General features: G+C 36.9%; 1 long non-coding RNA gene across 1 annotated transcript in view; it reads left to right on the forward strand.

The window, feature by feature from the left end:
* LOC130013103 (uncharacterized) overlaps positions 1-20,145 on the forward strand; it is a 36,389-nt gene continuing 16,244 nt past the window's right edge. Inside the window, exon 1 of the long non-coding RNA XR_008788459.1 lies at positions 1-63. This is a non-coding gene — a long non-coding RNA (uncharacterized LOC130013103). The remainder of the gene's footprint in view (positions 64-20,145) is intronic.

A 20,145-nucleotide genomic window follows, 5' to 3' on the forward strand; every position in this document is an offset into this window, starting at 1 on the left:
TTTTAAAAAAGTATAGACAAAAAACTTACATGCTGCTGAAGATAGGCCTACGAATGTCAGAAGGTAAAAGCGACACTTAACTCTATTTTAGTAAATTTTTATATAAGTTTTTGTCTCACTGTCAGTCTACTTTCTGTGATCTGAATTTGGCCGTTCCTGAAACACTGAATATCATCCAATTTTTCCTGCCGTTTTTAAACGATACGGGGGTGGGTCACGTGGTGATTTTGTTTCGCTTCCAGCGATATAATTAGATTATTGTTTAAGCCGAGTTCATGAGTCAAGAGGTGGTCATCGCTGATTTTAATATTTTTTTCAATTTTGGTTAAATAATAGAAGCAAATGAATAATGTCATAAATTGGTATATATACCACGTTTTTAGCGACAGGCTGTTTTCTATCATATTCTGTATTTAAACAAGTGTTTCCCAAATACAATTTAACATTTATTATCCAAATGAAATGGGGTTGAACGTCACCCATACTGGGCTTAGAAATAGGGGTATACGCCCTATATAATGTGTGTGAGAGAAATGTTGCCATGTTCCAACTGTCAATGGGTTTTTTTACGTGCACGCTAATATGTGCACGGGGCATCGGTTTTTCGTCTCATCCGAACGACTAGACACCACTCACAAGAGGGAACCACACCGGAAATTTCCGATAAAATTTCTCGGACAACACCAGGATAGAACCTTCAAGTTAGCGCCTACTCACTAAGCTAACGCGGCTCCCTCTCTCAGAGAGTGAAATCACAAAGAAATATATTTGGATTGGGACAATGACAATAATATTGTGCACTGTGTGTTCTGTGTTTGTGTGTGGTGTGATCCTCCTGTACTTACTATTAAGCCTAGTACAGTGAAATCCCACCCAACGACCACTCCAGTATTACAGGTCACTCAAGTGTACGACCACATTTTAAAATTAATGTCTTATAAAGTATGTTCATTGGTAACACCGGCAACCTATATTTATCAACTGAAATTGATTTTAACACCCCGAAGTTATGCTACAATATTATGGCCTTGGATCCTGATCTTCTAAATCAACATTAAAGGAATTAAACTTCTAACTCAATATTATCCGTAATATTCGAAATTACAAACACGAATTCAATATTGGCCCATTTCAATCAACAGTAATGTTGTTATCTTATTGTGAAAATATGAGATCCAAATATTCAATATTTAAGACACAATCAACATTCAGTACATGAGTCGTGTATTGTATGGATATCGGGCGCCATTTGTAATTCACAAAGGAAAATATACCCTACAAGACAACGCGGAAGTAATTAGTAAAGCCTGATTAACAAAGGACAACATTTGGGTTATGGGCTAAACAGGCCGCGTAAACGACTGTCGTTCAATTTGAATTGACCACGCATTTCACCGAACATAACTACAATTTTAAAAAAAATCAAAACTTGAATAATCACTTCATACATTTATATTCCATTAATATGTGCTTTCAGACCCATTTTCGTTTGAACCAACAATAAAGCCGTGCGCCCTTCAAAACTGTCCAAAATAGGGTGCAGCTTTCCCTATGTTTTAAAATAGAAGTAGGAAAATTATAATTTATCACCCAATAATACATTCTACAGTAGATATCGCTTGTGTGATATATTTCATAATCTGCTGCGATATCTTCCTAGGAGATATCGCTTTACATGAATTTGATTGGTCAGTTGAAAAGGGAACTACTTTTTTTTTATTTTCAAAGAACAGTTTATTTCTTATTAAAAGTAACTTTTTTTTTTATTAAAAATGAACTATTATTATTCAATTGACCTTGATGGAAACACTGGGTCAATTGAATTGCTGTCAAAAAATGATGTATCACTACGCCGTAATGTTCAGAAAAAGTGAATTCTACAGCAAAGAATTATATTTATCTATTTGTGCATGTAAGAAGGGATTAGGTGATAAATAAAATCTCCTACTCGTCTTTTTGATATCAAAAAATATCAACACTCGTTGATAAAGTAAAAAAAAACTCGGCAGAGCCTCGTTTTTTGTTACTTTATCAACTTGTGTTGATATTTTTTGATATCAAAAAAGACTGGTAGGAGATTCTCTATATATCTATGAATTAGGGCTTTTTATTAAAAGAAAAGGCACGCATTATGACAACAGGACCATCATACCATTGATCTTAGTTAGATATCCAATCAAATATATCAATATCCAACTTGATTTATGTGTCATTCGCGGATTCTTCAAAGCATATGTTCAAGGGAAAGTTCTTCTGACCTTTTCTAATGATTTTTCATATAAAAGAACCCAAAAGATAATATAGTAAACGGAGTTTATCCCATTAATGTTGATTGCAGCGAAGGTTACCCCCAAGTCCCACCCCTATTAAAATGCACAGTTCTCATCCATTTAATATCTAAGCCTGTTGCGTATTGGTTTGTCATCCTACTAAATAACTCATATAACATTAGAAAAGAAGCCCGCAATAAGCAGATTTAGCTCTTACATAATACATCTTTAAATCAAATAAATGATAAAAATAAACTATTAAGTTACGCGAACTTCAAGTTACGTGAACTTTTAAAGTGGGTATTATATTAAAAGTAATATTTATATTACAGACATAGTTTTTGTGAACCGTGAAAAATAATCCTATTATTTTATAGTTCTTCGATAAGGTGACCGGTGACGACCTAGACTGTTACAATTAATATAAACTAATACACTTATTCGTTTCGGTAATAATAACATACGCAACATTTTTACCCATACCGGGTCAAACTGACACAGGACACGACTAATTCCTACATCTGATTACCCCGAAGGTAATCAAGATTCCCATGGTGAACCTCATACATGCTACATATGTCTCCATCTGTTGTAGGAAACGTTCAACAATTTGCAACAATTTAGAAGCGGTCAAAGAAATAAGAGTGTATAAATTGTGGTGAAATAACCACCCCCCTTTCTTCTCCCCGTTATTCGCCGTTTCTTGTCGAGAGTTCCTTTGTCACCGGAACCCTGTTTATGACCTCCGCTTGATGAAGCTCATTAAAAACCACAGGATTATTACAGACGTATCAAAATTTATTTCTTTCACTCTCTTTTATCCGAGAGAGAGTATACCGGAGAACCTGGGAAAATCCCATTTGGGATCGAAACCCCACCGCTTGGATCGATGACATACCAAACAGTGCACGAGACATGTACATGAAATTATATATCATTCTGCACTAATCGGGCGGGAAAGTGTGGCAGTGCTTGAAAATGAAATGAAATGGGGTTTCACGTCCTACTGTTTTGTTCCGGCAAGGCTAATGAAGCCGGACATCCGCTATACAATGTGCTATGGGGGATATTTTTCTCCAGGTTCGAAAGGTTCTATTACGTGCACGCCAACGTGTACACAGTGTCTCGCTTTTTCGTCCCATCCGAACGACTATACGTTGTCCCCTGTCAAGCCTTCCGTCCTACAACATTGACAGGGGGTGGGGGTGGGGGTGGGTGCACGCCGGAAAATCCAAATGAACTTTTTCGGCCAAGACCGGGACTTCCGGGTAAGCGAGTCAGCGGCTCCCTACAGTACTTGGAAGTCTGTTAATTAGCTATATTGGTATCTTGAAGACACTGATTGTTTTAGTTCGCCCTTTTATCTGCCTACATGTATTTGTTCTAAATTAAGTCAAGTGTTTATTGATATCCGGAGTCAGACCATATTTCATACATATTTCTATATACAGAATGTGCTAAATCCTGTTATGACACGGATATATATATTTCGTCAACAATAGGTTATTTAGGTATTGGTATATAGATAAAATGTAATGAGAATAATGTTTCATAGTCCCGGTGTGCCATTTTAGCAACATATGTATCACGTGCAAATTACAATATTAATATTGTGAAAGGTGAATCTCTAATAGGATTATTAGTCCAAAGTCTATGCTGTATCACTATGTAATAAAAAATAATAAATGGCGCATTGTTAATTTATATAAGAAAATAACAACATACATAGTGTTTAATGTTAGAAGGAACGGGATATTTTGAAAGATGACTCTGAAATGGGAATATGAGTCTAGAGATGATAGAATGAAGCTTTGTGAATATTCTGCATCATCTAAAGCACCAAAACCACCTAATATTTTCGCAAAAATATTTTGATGGGCCTCTTTTAATACGACTGAATCCAAGTCTGTAGATATTTTATATTTTGTTTACTTAATTAAATGTAAAATAATCACCCTGAGTACTATTTAGCATGGAATAAGTCGGGAAAATGACGACCAACTTCGTCAATAAACAGAATTAAATGAGTAAACATAATTATATCCGTGTATTCCAGGAGATGTGTGATAAGGTCTACGCCTGATATGATCAACCCTATCATGCCCTAGTAAATTATCAACAGGGCTCAATTTCAAGATGTCAAACAAGCAGGATATGTACATTCATAAATATAATAAAGAAACTATCGTTTAAAAAAATATATAACATTTGAAGGCGTTTCATTAAACCTGTACCCGTTTTATCACCAGCCACGTTCGTATCTATACCTTGTGGCATTCTAGAGCACGCCCTGCATTGAAAAATATCTTTGCCGGTATTATTTGGTAAACTATATTATGAAACGCAACTTATATCAATTATATGTTGCTATCAATCAATTAAAACACAGATCTATATCTATATTTTAATGTCCTCCACTACATAGTCTCGGACATAGTCTTCAACGTACGGTCTTGGCCATGGTCTGGATCAGTTGTCCATATTTGAGGATATGTTACTGGATAATCCAACACATAAAACAAACCCCCTATTACGCATGGACCGTGGTAAAGTCAAGAAAAGACATAAATATGGGAGGGGTGTTGCAATAAAAAAAACTTAGGAGTGTTGCACATAATTATTTGAAATCAGAATTTATTATTGAGAAATGTCAATCCACTAAATGAAGTAGAACGAGAATTTGAACTATAAATAACGAAACGAAATAAGATATGTGTTTTAATTAGATTGCGTTCCCGTTGGCCAATGATAGAAGTGTTCACAACGCACATTCAAAATGGTGTAGGGTGGTGAGGATATAGAAGGAGGGATAAAGGGTGCAGACCTTTCACTTTTCTACTGGCCATTCTTATTCCATATATCTTCCGTACAAGGTAAACTACAGCTAAAAAGAAGATTGTCGATCGCTCGGGACGCGGACAAATCTTTAGGGTGATCACAATAATTATCATTCGGCTGATTATTTACACAAACTTTAAAGTACATGTTATATAGACCAACCCTGTTATTTACTTGAGCTGTGATTTAAGGGTTACTGGGTTGCCAAACCGTTACGTAAAATGTTACAAAACCACAAAAACGATACAATATATGTTTTCCACTCGGCGACAATAAGCATACTAATTACTTACATAATTACATAAAATCGTAAAAGGAATGTTTTATTTACCGAAAAACAGACTTATTTGGCTCTCTCCGCTCTTCTTATCGGAGATTTCCGTGTTACTGGATTTTGAACTCGTTACATAAAATGTTTCCCCTGCTTATATGAGTAAACTTGAAAGGAATGTTTATTTTTACTAAACTTTAAAGGAGCTAAATCGCTCATATTTGGGACCTAGAAATTGACACAAATGGGTCACAACGCATATAATAATGTAATATGAATGTATTTAAACTGATTTACATTCAATTATTTCCGTCTTTACTCTCATTTCAAAACAGTTATGTTCGGCGAAATACGCCTGAAGTCTCAATCTAAAGTAAATCTCTAGCGCCTGGTTATTCCAGTCTACATAGCATGTATTGCGTATGCTCTCCAGGTAAGAATTATGCGTCACCGTCTAGCCTCGTTCTTGAAGTCCCTTGTTAAATATGGGCCTGAAACGCATTATGGTACACGATTCGTCTACCAACGGTAATTTTTTTATTTTGTCTTAAATATTGGATATCAGAAGCCCATCTTTTCCCGGTAAGATCACAACATCATTGTTGATTTAAATTGACAAATAATTCGTCTTTTCAATGTCGAAGATTTTGGATGATATTTAGTTAGAGACTTAGCTACTTTAAATCAAATAAGAGATTTTTTGGGTATCTCCGTTCTCCTTGTCGGAGATTTCTACCTATACACGTGAGAATCCTATAACTATAACTAGGCTATTGACACGAACCGTGTATTCCGTGTGTGTTTCAGTGTCACATTTAACAAAGTACACTCTGTATTTGTTCTTTCCCACGGAAAAATGATTAAACAGATCCATAACCAATCTGTTTCACAGAGAATTACTAGTTTAGAGTAATATCTCTGTCAAAGATGACTGCCTTAACACGTGCCGTCACAGCATGCGGCGTCAATCATTGGCTGAATGGCGCGTGCATTGTTTGCATAAGACATTACTGCTTCGGGCGGAATGCTGCCTTTTAGTCATTTTAATACCCATTTACACTAAATAGGAAATAATTTTTAGCTACAAATACGTCAAACGCCTTTATTTATTTTTCCAATACATAAAATTAGAATTTAATTTGTCGCAGAGTTTAAAGAGCCAACATTTAGACACAATCCCAAAATAAATAGATGGTACTCATTCTTTACTTGCTTTATCATTTTATAAAGCATTAATCAATCAAATTGTTTACCCCGTGCTTAACCAAATCAGAAAATGCTCATCATCTAGTCAAGGTATATTATTTCCATGCAACTATGCACCAAGTTTTATCCCTCGCTCAATTAAAGTAGCTAAATCTCTAACTCAATATCATCCAAAATCTTCAACATTGAAAACACGATTTAATTGTCAAATTAAATCAACATTCATGTTGTGATCTTACCGGAAAAAGATGGGTTTTTGATATCCAATATTTAAGACAAAATAAACATTTTACCATTGGTACACGAATCGTGTACCATAATGCGCTCCAGCCCCAGTTGTATCAAGAGACTCGGGGGACGAGGCTAGACACATTGCACCAAATCAAACGGCGTATATAGACTGGAATAACCAGATGGTAGAAATTTGCACTCGCTTGAGACTGCTGGCTTATTTCGACGAACATAACTGATTTGAAATTGGAGTAAAAACGGAATCCATTGAATGTAAATCAGTTTATATACATTCATACTACAGTATTATATGCATTGCGACCCACTTTTGTCAATTTCTAGGTCCCAAATGTTAGCGATTTAGCTCCTTTAAAATCCGAACCTTTAACAAAAATAAAATTGCTTATCTATGCTTAGACTAATGAACTATTAAGCCAAGTTTGAACAGTCTACCTCAATCAGAAGAAGGGGTATACATAGATTGGCATACATAGATGGATCTATTGTATACTACTTTGACCATCAAAGGTCAAGACTGTGCCCATGTCAAGGTTGCAGCCGTGTCATCCCAATGTTAGCATCGATCCCCCAAACCTGGACAACAACGGGCAATGGCAGAATTGGCCCAACTTTATTTGGCCTTGATATTCTGGATACTTTGACCTTAGCGTACGACACAGTTGACTAATGCTGTAAAGGCACCATACATATCAGAGGCCTTGACACATTGTCAACATGCTATAGCTGTATAGATCCACACTTTTGTTGCTTCCTATCATTGAGTGTCTAGTCCTCAACAATACCTCTTATTAATAAATCACTCAAGCGTAAGAGAAAATATGATAGGCTGATTGTTAAATGGTGTTGTATTTTAATGGCCTCCACTACATAGTCTCGGACATAGTCTTCAACGTACGGTCTGGGCCATGTTCTGGATCAGTTGTCCATATTTGAGGATATGTTACTGGATAATCCAACACATAAAACAAACCCCCTGTTACGCATGGGCTGTGACACTTCTTGGTAAAGTCAAGAAAAGACATAAATATGGGAGGGGTGTTGCAATAAAAAAAAACTTAGGAGTGTTGCACATAATTATTTGAAATCAGAATTTATTATTGAGAAATGTCAATCCACTAAATGAAGTAGAACGAGAATTTGAACTATAAATAACGAAACGAAATAAGATATGTGTTTTAATTAGATTGCGTTCCCGTTGGCCAATGATAGAAGTGTTCACAACGCACATTCAAAATGGTGTAGGGTGGTGAGGATATAGAAGGAGGGATGAAGGGTGCAGACCTTTCACTTTTCTACTGGCCATTCTTATTCCATATATCTTCCGTACAAGGTAAACTACAGCTAAAAAGAAGATTGTCGATCGCTCGGGACGCGGACAAATCTTTAGGGTGATCACAATAATTATCATTCGGCTGATTATTTACACAAACTTTAAAGTACATGTTATATAGACCAACCCTGTTATTTACTTGAGCTGTGATTTAAGGGTTACTGGGTTGCCAAACCGTTACGTAAAATGTTACAAAACCACAAAAACGATACAATATATGTTTTCCACTCGGCGACAATAAGCATACTAATTACTTACATAATTACATAAAATCGTAAAAGGAATGTTTTATTTACCGAAAAACAGACTTATTTGGCTCTCTCCGCTCTTCTTATCGGAGATTTCCGTGTTACTGGATTTTGAACTCGTTACATAAAATGTTTCCCCTGCTTATATGAGTAAACTTGAAAGGAATGTTTATTTTTACTAAACTTTAAAGGAGCTAAATCGTTCATATTTGGGACCTAGAAATTGACACAAATGGGTCACAACGCATATAATAATGTAATATGAATGTATTTAAACTGATTTACATTCAATTATTTCCGTCTTTACTCTCATTTCAAAACAGTTATGTTCGGCGAAATACGCCTGAAGTCTCAATCTAAAGTAAATCTCTAGCGTCTGGTTATTCCAGTCTACATAGCATGTATTGCGTATGCACTCCAGGTAAGAATTATGCGTCACCGTCTAGCCTCGTTCTTCAAGTCCCTTGTTAAATATGGGCCTGAAACGCATTATGGTACCCGATTTTATTTTGTCTTAAATATTGGATATCAGAAGCCCATCTTTTCCCGGTAAGATCACATCATTGTTGATTTAAATTGACAAATAATTCGTGTTTTCAATGTCGAAGATTTTGGATGATATTTAGTTAGAGACTTAGCTACTTTAAATCAAATAAGAGATTTTTTGGGTATCTCCGTTATATACATTCATACTACAGTTTTATATGCGTTGCGACCCACTTTTGTCAATTTCTAGGTCCCAAATGTTAGCGATTTAGCTCCTTTAAAATCCGAACCTTTAACAAAAATAAAATTGCTTATCTATGCTTAGACTAATGAACTACTAAGCCAAGTTTGAACAGTCTACCTCAATCAGAAGAAGGGGTATACATAGATTGGCATACATAGATGGATCTATTGTATACTACTTTGACCATCAAAGGTCGAGACTGTGCCCATGTCAAGGTTGCAGCCGTGTCATCCCAATGTTAGCATCGATCCCCCAAACCTGGACAACAACGGGCAATGGCAGAATTGGCTCAACTTTATTTGGCCTTGATATTCTGGATACTTTGACCTTAGCGTACGACACAGTTGACTAATGCTGTAAAGGCACCATACATATCAGAGGCCTTGACACATTGTCAACATGCCATAGCTGTATAGATCCACACTTTTGTTGCTTCCTATCATTGAGTGTCTAGTCCTCAACAATACCTCTTAATAATAAATCACTCAAGCGTAAGAGAAAATATGATAGGCTGATTGTTAAATGTTGTTGTATTTGGGATGATTATTAACAAAAAACGATATGAAGATTGTACGGGTGAACCGTTTATCTGGTGACCCTTAGAGGATCTGCCAACTGAAACGGCAGTCAAAGGTAGTAAATCTTGGCCTTCATTGTATCGTTTTCTTTAATTTATCACTTTATTAACCTTTAACTTTGTGAATAGATATTTACGTCTTTGTCAACATTTTATCTTACATGTCAGTAATTCAGCCATTGTGCTCAAGGTGTCCAGAAAATAGATCACCAAAAACAGTTGATGACCTTTTTGAACTCTTTTGATTAAGGTCAAAATAAAATTGGAAATTGGCTTGATTCGATGGGTGATTATCAGTTCCAGTTTGTTCTTCCCTGTTGAAAAGAGGGAGTGGGCTTTTTCTTAAACGGCAAGGATTGCTCTGTTGATCTGGAGTCTATATCGAAATTCAGATTAGTGAACTTGGGTTACACGCGGAGTTACTAGCACACTTGTGTTATTGAAGTCTTGGGTCGCTTAATTTAATTTAGATCTGGAAGGAAGAACCCTATTAACGTTCTAACCACTCGACAGACCAATTAGACTTTTCATTGATTGTTCGCTTAGCCAATGAAAGAGTCTATTATAGTTTTGAAACTTTTTTATTTATTTATTTATTTGTTTTTACAAAACTTCTAGTAATTTGTGGGGAGTTATTGCTCCTGACCGTGACGGAAAAACTACCGGTGATCTGTGCTGCTCTTTCTGGAAAGGTGTATTTCCGGTTTTGATGTGTCGAATTGACTCGGCATATCGACCTAAAATGTTTCGTTTAGTTCGTTACCCTTATTTTTATTTTTCAGCCAATTTAAAGCGGAGTGGTCTTTTTAATATTGCGTACTGAAACTCTTCCAATATTTATATAGACCACGTCAATCTTTTGAAGTATATTGTAATGTCATCGAAACGTACCATTCGTTTTATTAAGCAAGAAAACCCAGGTCACCATACTCTTTGTGTATATGACCTCGACGTACTTGTAAATACTAAACTACTAATCTGGTTATACCGAGGGTTTTTTTCGTGAATGGAAACGGAATGGCTGATCCTATTATAAATAACTAGACACGATCTGATACAAATAATAGCGAGTAAAACGAGAATAAAGCAATAATGTTTAAGGTTGACCACACACCCGAACAGGTGATTAAAACACGATTTAACGATTTACCCATGACCCTCAGGTTATTCTGAGGGCCATAACTTCGGCTTCGATACAACAGATAGGGACTATTGACGTTTTTAACTTTTTTATAACGACTTTCACCCACCACCAGGGAAGATATCCAGCGCGCACCCCTCCCAACTGGCGTGGCGTCGATTGCCTGGTTGTACGTGACAAGGAGTAGGGTCGCCTGTCCAACCTCGTGAGTTTTCTCTGGGTCCTCCGGTTTCCTCCCACTGCTAAAGACCCCTACGCGCAAGCGAATTATTGAAATAAAATTAAACCATATGTTAGTTCCGAAGTGACCTAGTTTGTGTCGAGTGGACGTTACCCCCCCCCTCTCTCTCTCGCTCTCTCTCTCTCTCTATATATATATATATACGTAAAATAGAGTAAATGCGTCCATTCTAGATAGTTATTTTATTACTGACATGTTTCATATAATTTTCAAAGTAATGTAGGTAACTAGGTATAGAAACAACAACATTATATATATTACAACCACCCTATTCATATGCGGTCACATGTGTCTGTTTTCATTTCTTTCACATGGATATGTTTTTAGTTAAATACATGTTTAATGAATCAAACTAAGAAAAACGAATTTTTGATCATTGAAGTAGACTATAGAGTCGTGTGGCGCATCTAAATTTTTATGTGAACAAATTGGCAAATGGTATGTAAAAGGTTGGCCACTCCTGAGCTGTACAATAAAAGTTAAACAAACATGTTCAGCGTTAACCTAAAGGAGAATGCAATGGACCAATCATAATTATTGGCTCCCATTCTTCCAATACATTCACGGATGACAAAATTTACACCCCCCCCCCCCCCACACACACACACACAAAAGTATATCGTGATTTTCCGGCTTGGTCTCCCTGTCAGTGGTGCAGTACAGGGGGCCTGACATGTGAAAAGGAACAGCGTCTAGTTGTAAGGAAGGGACAAAAAACCCGATTCCCGTGTACATATTGGCGTGCACATAATAAGATTAGGCCGTAATGGTACTCTCAGGGCGAAATTTCCATCATAACACACTGCTTGGCGCATGCCCATCTTCATTAGTCCAGTCGGTGCAGACAAGTGAAAGGTTAAACCCCATTTCATTTCATTAATAAATTTGTATAATTGTATTGTAAAAGGACCTCTGTGGGGTGGTTAGAGGTATTAATCATGCCTTAGTGGGGTTGTTCCACTTTCGGAAAGACGCCGACGTCATAAATTAAAATTAATGTATAAAATGAGTAACAATTTGCGCCATCACATCTCTCTGACTTTTTAGAACCTACCGCAACTCTTAGTTATTATACTCCGATGCAGAACCGAATTTTTCTCCAAGTCTCTAATGCCTTCATTGGAACAAATTTAAAGTTGAAATTTGAAACTTACTAAAAAAAATTAGATACCATCATGCCACCGGGTCGGATTACTATCTCAGGCAAAGAAAATTACAAATAATACACTGTAAAGTAAGATTATCCTACTCAAATTTCTACAAAGCCATAAATTTCTCAGACATGTCGATCATGGCCCTGCTTCTCTGTGGTCACAATTTCGAAGATCACGAATACTATTTGCGCGTATGCCCTTGAAATTCAGATGCAAGAAAACAGACAATCCATTACCTACAATATAATTACCAAACTATAAATAAAACTTAGACCTGAGATATACACAGATAATGTGATTATTTGTATATAATATACATTGTCTACGTGCTTACAATGTGAAGACCACAGGGGAAAACTGGTGATGTCCACATTTATGCTTTTGTTCGATTACTTCCCCATGATTTTACCCCTTGGTCCCTTCTTTCTTCTCCATAAATATTGTATGGAACAACTATCTACAGAGGGTTTTTTGAAAGGCATAAAAGGGAAAAATTGGTGATGTCCAAACCATGGTCAGTCAAATTAAATGCCCAAAATACACCATAGGAATGCTATGGGAGTGTGCACCAGCTTAAATGTTCTCACTAAATGCATGATTCTTCATACAAACTTGCAATATTTAAAAAAAAAACTCTTCCAAACTCAAGAAATGATTGTTTAAACTTGAAATGTCCATGTACTCAAAAGTCAGAAAACGTGACATCACCAGTTTTTCCCCTGTTATATACAGCACATTTAGATCAATTTGATAATATTGGTTTATATTTGAAAAAAGTAAATAATCATTATACAATTTTAAAAATCGTATTCTTTATTTTGAGTAATGTCATTTACTGCTCCCGTACTGTGACATACATATGTATTAAGAATTTTAAAAATCCAGGCCTGATGGAAACCTTTAATCAACTGAAACAGTTCTAACTCACTGCTCATCTTCTTGTTCTTGGGTGCGACACTCTTTATGTACAGCCGACATGAAACGTTCGATGCTTGTTCCTTGGACGTCGATATGCCGTCAAAATTCCAAGATGGCTGCGATGACGTGACGTTCTTGGTCCATAGTACGTACACCTGTACTTGTTTTCTTACTGTGTCAAGTTTTATTTGTAAACTCAAATAAATAAATAAAATAAAATGAAACGAAGCATTTAATTTCCATAAGAACGGTATACAGTCTAGAGCTCAAGTGGCCTATTCAAGGACGTTTTTTGATTCACCATACAAACACTGTTGAATAAGAGTATAAGAATAGTAGCAATCCCTACAAAACAGGTTAAACCCGGCCTTTTCTTTCTACTCCTTACAAATAAATGTATATAGGGGCAATAGATAAATTTAAAATCATATAGGTACCATGACATTTGTGTCGGCGATGCGCGTTTTAACAACTACCGGTAGTTGTTAAAGTAATGCTATAAAGACCCATTAGTCCCAAACAAATAAGAAATATTAAGACTAAATAAAATATCATAATAGTGATAGTCATCTAATGATTTGATCGTACTTTACCTCTTTCTTATGTTTTCAATATATATTTATGTTTGTATTTTAAGGAGAGGATGTCTATAGTCTTTTGCCTGTTTCTGTGAATAAATAATGTTTAAGAAAACTAAAAAAACAAAAAGAAAACGAAAACGAAAGATGAAAAGATAATCATATGGACATCATGTAGCTTTCTTATAGATCTTAATTCTGGATCTTAATTCTGTCTATGTGACTGTAGTAGTATCTAAAATTAAAATCTTCACTGGCGCCGATTCTGGTCCAAAAAAAATAGTGAATGGGGTTGATTCAGATCCAAATAAAATATTGAATGGGTTGATTCAGGTCCAAATAAATATTGAATGGGGTTGATTCAGGTCCAAATAAAATAGTTAATGGGTTTGTTTTAGATCCAAATAAAATTTTGAATGGGGTTGAATCAGGTCCAAATAAATCTTGAATTAGGTTGAATCAGGTCCCAATAAAATAAAGTATTGAATTGGGTTAAATGTTAAATTTTAGGTTCGAAACATTAAGCGAATATCAATTTTGTTTTTTGTCGACGGTTAAACACAAAATCTCATCTGTGGACCATAAATTTTAAATGGTGACAAGAAGACCGCTTCACAAATCAACGCACCAAACTTACAATGTAAATAAATCGACATTTATTTTTTTTGGTCAAATATAAGGGGTCAGGTTAAAGATACATTATGGGAGATTCGATAAGGAGTTGGCAGTTCTCACTATAATAGTTAAAAACTAGATAATGTAAAGGCAATCTGCTGAAAATTTCATTCAAATTGATCCCCTATGAACCGAGAACTGAGCGGTTGAAATTTCCGGCTAGCCTTGATCATCATTACTAAAGTCAGTACGATAAACAGCATAGTCTCGATTATCCATTTAATCGTTAAATCGTGAAGGAAAGTTATGCATTTAATCGGCTCATAATATACTAAAGATAGTTGATTATGGTCTGGATAGGTTAATTAATGTCTAATTAATAATTAAGATAACATTTCAGGCCTTAAGAAAGACATGCAATAGATTTAGCTCTTGCATAATGTATGTTTAACTTAGATCCATTAATATATTTTGTTCATCTACCCTCCTCCCTTGAGACACATGAAAACGACTATTAATAACAGGGAAACGTTTCTCTATAGAGCAAAGGCTAATGTAAGTATATATCTGGTTTTTATCTATCGGTTTTATCTTTCATTACAAATATCAATGCTTAGTCAACATCATAAAGCTTTCAAACGAATGCATTTGAAAGGGCCGCAAAAGGTAAAATAAAAAAGTGCATACAAATACAGTGTTTTTCAATACTTTATAATACTGAACAGTATATTTCACAAAACTAAAACAGATTGTGCAATATCAAATTTCACAATTAGCTTAGTGGAGTTAATGGATATACGTGACAATCTGAATGAGGTTTAGCCTATATGTACCCCCCCCCCCCTCCCTAGGTACCATGCATACTATTAATAATCAAAAGAGCAAACGGGGTGTTTATACATAGTTAAAATGGCAAACAAGTTCAGGTTCAAGTTCTTTATTCCTTTTGGGGTGGGGTGGTCGAATGGTTAGCACGTGCGCGCTGTATCATAAGGCCTGTTATTGAGTTAACTGGCGTGGTTTCAAATACCCGGTTGTACGTGACAAGGAGTAGGGTTGCCTTTCAAACCTCGTGGGTTTTCTCCTCACACTGCTAAAGACCCCTACGCGCAAGCGAATTATTGAAATAAAATTAGACCATATGTTAGTCCCGAAATGACCTAGTCTGTGTTGAGTGGACGTTAAACCCCACAACTGTAACAACGGACCTGACATATTATTAAACTTATGAACTTGATTAAAGATATTATTGTTAACATCTAGACTGTGGCTTGTGTAGTCGATCAACAGGCATTTTTATGTTTTTCAAGTCACATTGTAGTTTGTCTAGGGTTTCCTTTCGTGCATTTGAATGTAAAGAGCATCGCATCAAATTTATGACCGCAGATGCATGTGGTCGGCCTGAGTCCATAATGGCCAAAATCCAGTTTGGTCAAAACGGCTCTACTTTGGTCATAACGGCCAAAAAATTTGGTCATAAATAAATGTCTGTATAAATTATGTATTAAAGAAATGACTATGTAAATATTATCTATATGTCTATGTAAATGTGTCTTTTTTGGCCGTTATGAAATTTTTTTTCGGTAGCATCGGTTTAGGGCCGTTATATGTTCATAACCCCAGAAACATGTCTAAGGAATTTGTTAATGGCTTTTCTTTTCGGGAATTGCATTATTTCCCAACCACAGGGACATTTACAGAAGGTTCATTATTTTTGTTTCGATTTTATAATTTCGTTTGCCAATATTTTACTTTTTGTCTTTTATGGCGAGTTTGACCATGGCGTTATGACTTCCATAGTTCTAGTCGATCTTGGATTATCATATAGTTTACGTGAGCCTCAGATTAATCTCGACCCAGTTGGCAAACAACTCTTGGGTCACTGACCTATAGATATTCTAAACCTCAGATTATATTTTTAGATTGTAACAAGGTTAAACGCTGGTTTGGTTTATCTGCCATGTTGTCATTGAGGAAGCAGATCACGTTAAACGATCATCAGTATTACATAAACCATTGACCTATAATAGACTTTCTAATCCATCTCGCTTCTCATACCCAGGCTAGACTAAGCCTATTATTTGAGAAACACTTGTCTGCGATATCACCCAATGTGGAAGCGGACGTTAAACCTTAAGAATGATCGAACGAAGACCATTGAAAGGTCGCAACTTATAAATGTCCTAAATGCAGGCGCGTGTCGAGGGGGATGAGTTTGGGAAGGTCCCTACACTCTCGAGCAGATCATTGACCTTAATCATGATAATATACATGTATGCAGAAATATTGTAGAGCTTCAGGTGTTTTTTTTTATAAACCTATATCGGTAACTCTCTTGATCTCTGGGGTTTCTATGCCCGGAATACTGGAAATATACTGCAGGGAAATTTGGGGTTATTCTTCTAAAAGTTTTCTTTAAACCTGTAACGGATTATTCTTCCAGGGTAGGATTTTTTCCATAAGAAAACATGATATAAGGTTTTTCTTACTGGAATTCTGGGATATTCTTATTTGACGTACATTTAAACACATACGGTTTATGAGCAAGATAAAGTCCTCGACTTCAGACAAATACCATCGACAGAAAAACCTCAGCCTACCGGCCTCGGGTTTTTTTTCTTTTTCTCTGGTTATTTTCTTCGGCCTTTCTTTCCCCGGCATAACCACAGGCAACCTTACTCCTTCTCATGTACAACCGGGGAATCGAAACCACGCCAGTTGACTCAATGCACAGCGCGCACACGCTAACCATTCGGCCATCCAACTTAAGCGGGACGAGGCTCTGTTCGAAGGCGCAAACCCGGGAAGGTGTCTTATAGTTTTTAAATCACCAATTTTTCCACAAATAAGTGGACAGAATCCGATTCTAATCCTACTCACGCCACTAGATACCCACATTCAGAACAGTCAATATAGGAACGTTTCTCGGGTTTAACACTATAGAGATGTGAATAATATATACACATTGATGGGATTAACTCTCTTTACCTTGGGATGTTATTTACTTTGATCTCAAATGCATGTTATGAACCGTACCCACTCGACAAACCTCGGCAGATTTCATTACTCTACATCTCGCCTCGGCTGTATGACGGTAAGTGATATGTACCTACGCCTATACAATTGCGATGCGGCACCGGTTTACTTATTAGGAAAACTTGCCGCTTTTAGAAAGAAGTTCTTACAATTGCGTCGTTTGAAATCTTTGTATGATAAAACATTCTTCAAAGGCGTCGTCATGGGCAACGCCGGTGGTAATCCGATGATAGCTTGAAAGTAGTTTCGATGGCGGATTTCGTCATACAGACGAGTCTAGATGTAGGGTACTGGAATCTGCTGAGGTTTGCCGAGTGGTTCTTGGTCCATAGTACGTACACCTGTACTTGTTTTCTTGCGCATAGGGGTCTTTAACAGTGGGAGGAAACCGGAGGACCCTGAGAAAACCCACGAGGTTGGACAGGCGACCCTACTCCTTGTCACGTACAACCGGGGATTCGAAACCACGCCAGTTGACTCAATGAAAGTCCTATGATACAAAGCGCACGTGCAACCATTCGGTCATCCCCCCCCCCCATATACATTTGTGTATGCGGTTTCTTGGTGTCATAAAATATGAATAAAATCAACAAAGACCAGAGGGCAATTTTGTTTATCATCAAACAAGTCAACATTGTCCCATAAACTAGAAAATAAAGATAAAATTCATTTTATGTATCCCAATTTATCGGAAATTGTCGAAATATGAATTATTAGCTTTTCTAAGTAGCGGGTAATAAGTATAACTATATTGATATTGTTAATACTGCTATATTAACAGCTAACAGAATGCGTGCGCATTAAATCATGATGTCTGTCATTAAGTCAAGTGGCTTCGTTTCGATTCCCTGCTTGTACGTGACAAGGAGTATGGTCGCCTGTCCAACCTCGTGGGTTTTCTCCGGGTCCCCTGGTTTCCTACCACTGCTAAAGACCCCTACGAGCTCCATATGTTAGTCCCGATAAGTTAATTATTGTTCCAGTCCATATAATATTTCTGCCATCCAGTCGTCGTTCAAAGTTACAGGTTTCTTGTCCATACACCTGATAGTGGACATAGCTGCTGCCTAAGGAAAGAATATTGTTCAGCATCCATTTGGTTGTGATTTTTGTCTCTGAGAGAGTTGACCGCAAACTATTAGTAACTGAATACTCTACCAGTTTTCTCCACCAAACGCCAACCTCTCCTCACCCACGTATACAGGTCGCCCATGGCGTTGGTGAAAGCATTCTAGTGATGTTTTCTGCCTTTGTTAAAGTAATTCCGACACTATAACTTGCATAAATAATTAAAAATGTACTTTTGATAATCGAGGGTCCAAAACATGGGAGCTACGGTGGCTCAGTGAGTAAGGTGGTTAGGTTAGCTCCCAATGTTGGCCGAGAAAGTTTCTCTGATTTTCTGGGGTGATTTTTTCTTTTCTCTTCAGGACGGGGGGCTTGGCAAAAAACAGTGTCTAGTCTTGAAGTTGGAATTCGAAATAAGAGTAGCTGTTGCGCCGATGTCAGGGTAAAATGTCCTTCATGGCACACAACAGGGCGCGTGCCCATTTTTATTGGTGCAGAACAGTAGGACGTTTAAATGCTATTTATGTCCAAAACGGTCAAAAAAATTTTGGTATCGATAGGGCGAGTCGGTCACTCGATAAGGCGAGTCGGTTATCAGATAGGGCGCGTCGGTCACCAGATAGAAAGAGATATACATGTTACGGATTAAAATAATTGTATAAGAAATGTGCAGGATGGAGGGAGAGCATGACAAGGAGAGTGCAGTGTAGTCGTTCGGATGAGACGAAAAACCGATGCCCCGTACACATATTGGCGTGCACGTAAATAAAACCCATTGACAGTTGGAATCACAGGGCAGCTCAGTATGGGTGACGTTAAACTCCATTTCATTTGGATAATAAATGTTAAATTGTATTTGGAAAGCACTTGTTTAAATAGAGAGTATGATTGAAAACAGTCGGTCGATAAAAACTTGATATATTATGACATTGTTCATTTCCCTGTATTATTTAACCAAAATTGAATAATCATTAAAGTCGTCAATTATCACGCGGGGTTGGGTGGCCGAATGGTTAGCACGTACGCGCTGTATCATAAGGTCTGTCATTGAGTCAACAGTCTGGCGGAGTTTCGATTCCCCGGTTGTACGTGACAAGGAGTCCAACCTCGTGGGATTTCTCCGGGTTCTCCGGTTTCCTCCCACTGCTAAAGACCCCTACGCGCAAGCGAATTGTTGAAATAAAATTGAACCATGTGTTAATCCCGAAATGACCTAGTTTGTGTCCAGTGGGCGTTAAACCCCATTTTATTTCTATCTCTCTCTCTCTCTCTCTCTCTCTCTCTCTCTCCAGCGTAGGAGCAGAACAGTAGGACGTTAAACCCCATTTCATTTCATTTCATTTCGCTCACTCTCTCTCTCTCTCTCAATGACCATCTCTAGACTTGACTCTTGAAATGGGCTTACGCAATAATCTACTAATATCGCCGGAAGTGACACAAAACCGTATATGTCACGTGACTACGCTTTAGCTGCGCTAGGCCCCGCCCCTATATGGTTTAAAAACAGCAGGAAAAATTGGATGATATTGAGTATTTCAGGAACGGTCGAATTAAGATCACAGAAAGTAGACTGAAAGTCAGAGAAAAAATTGTATAAAAATTTACTAAAATGGAGTTAAGTGTCGCTTTTACCTTTCTTTACTTTTTATTATATCTTCCCCAGAAAATATGC

This window comes from Patella vulgata, chromosome 6 (genome assembly GCF_932274485.2).
Source record: "Patella vulgata chromosome 6, xgPatVulg1.2, whole genome shotgun sequence".
In the NCBI taxonomy this organism is placed as follows: Eukaryota; Metazoa; Mollusca; class Gastropoda; family Patellidae; genus Patella; species Patella vulgata.